The following is a 1,861-nucleotide window of genomic DNA, read 5'->3' as shown; positions in this document are numbered from 1 at the left end:
GTTTTCTAGAGTTGGTTTTTTCTTTCCCTTTAATAAAAGAAGCAATAAATGATACATTAATCCAAGATATATGAGATGTGGATCAAATCTGGTTTTTTTTGTGCACATAAGCACCCGTAACTCTCAGAATCTCTGTTTTGTGCACACCCAAGCTGTGTTCATGTGGTGAGATCAGGTGAATAATGTAGCTATGGAACAGGTCTCAGGGCATGTGCCAAGTGTTGCTGCTGTGTCATTACTGACCCCCTTAGCTCTCTGTCCTCTGGGGCTACACTGCCTTTAACAGCAAAGCTGAATAAAGCTAATTCCTGGAGCTCTACCTGACCTGCTGTGGCACTTTGGAGTGCAGGTGAATGTACTGGTAGAACATGAAGCCCACATAAAAGGAGGTTCCAGCAGGACCCAATGCGTTGCACACCCCAACACCACAGTACCCAGTACCTTAAGATGTACAAAAAGGTCTCTGAAGTTCTCTTTACCTCAGGTCTTAACCCTGAAAAACCCCCACTTTTCCCACAAGAACCATGGCTATCATACAATTTAAAAGTAGCACAGAAGAAGCAACTTTTCCCCCTGAAATAAGAGTCCTAAGAACCTTAGGTTTAGCAGAATGAATTAAGTGGGGCAGAAAAAATACTGTAATCAATGTTCATTTTAGGCTCATTTAATTTTAATTTTTATTTCTGTGTTTCAAAATTGGAAGAATAATCTTCTTTATGAACATTTATATTGCACTGTAAATTTGATATAGCATATATCTTTGCAGAAGTGCTAAATGTTACAATTTGGTTCTGCTGGTTTAGGATAAAATTTGTATTCATTACAGACAGATTGTCTATTTTTGTTTTTACATGGATATACATTCTTCATCTGGCCCTAGGAAAAATAAAAAAAAGTGTCATTTCAGATTTCCCTTAAATCGTTAATTTAAAGAACAACATTTTCTTTGACAATAAACTTTACATTTTTTTGCTTTCAGGTTTTAAGACCTCATAAGAAATGTAAGGATGAACCTATTATTTAAATATTCCTCATTGTCCTGGTTCAGGGCAAATTTGAGAGAGAAAATTAATATTTGTCTCTTTGAGGTCCTAGGACACTTACTGATTGAAAAGTCTCCCCAAGCCAGACATTTCAAGGAAGAAAAAATTCAGATTATATCTTTTAAGTCTTGCAGCCATGTATCCCCAGTGTTTTCATATGCTCAAATCTGTTTTTCATGTAAACCAACAAGGCCATCCTTTGTTTGGTTAAGTAAATATAAATTTAAATTAACAATTGTATAATATCTGCCTGTATTCAAATGAGAGATTTTGTGGCTTTTTAAATCATAAAATTAAGCCTCAAACAATGTTGCTACTGGCTAGAATTTCAAGTCAGAAGTGCTTTGCATTACCATATGCCTGAGCTCTTTCTATCATGTAACAATCCCAGTTTAAATGAACCTCTTCCAAGGGCTGCATGCAGACATTGCTGGTGGCATTAGATGGGAAACACCAGGAAGGATCATTGCCCTCAGTCATGGATAAAACGAGCAAAACCAGCCTTTAACTGCCTTCCCTCTCCTTCAAATTAATATTTAAAAAAAAAAGAGCAATCAAAGTACCATTTTAGAGGACTTGCAGCAGAGCAGTAAGACTTGTGACCATCTCACTGCTTACTAGGCAGCACAGAAAACCTCTGCTACTGAAGCTCATTCCTGGGCTCAAAAGAAACCTCATATTCATTATTAAGGACACAGAAGCAAATAATATGTGAAAAATAGATGCTCAAAATGTTTGTGGAGACAGAGCCAAGAATTGTGTTTGTGAGTACGACACATTCTTATAAACTAAGTCACAGACAGAGTGGGAGGAAAATT

The sequence above is a fragment of the Geospiza fortis genome, unplaced genomic scaffold, assembly GCF_000277835.1.
Source record: "Geospiza fortis unplaced genomic scaffold, GeoFor_1.0 scaffold424, whole genome shotgun sequence".
Lineage (NCBI taxonomy): Eukaryota > Metazoa > Chordata > Aves > Passeriformes > Thraupidae > Geospiza > Geospiza fortis.
The sequence above is the reverse complement of the archived record's forward strand: the minus strand, read 5'-3'. Positions refer to the sequence as shown.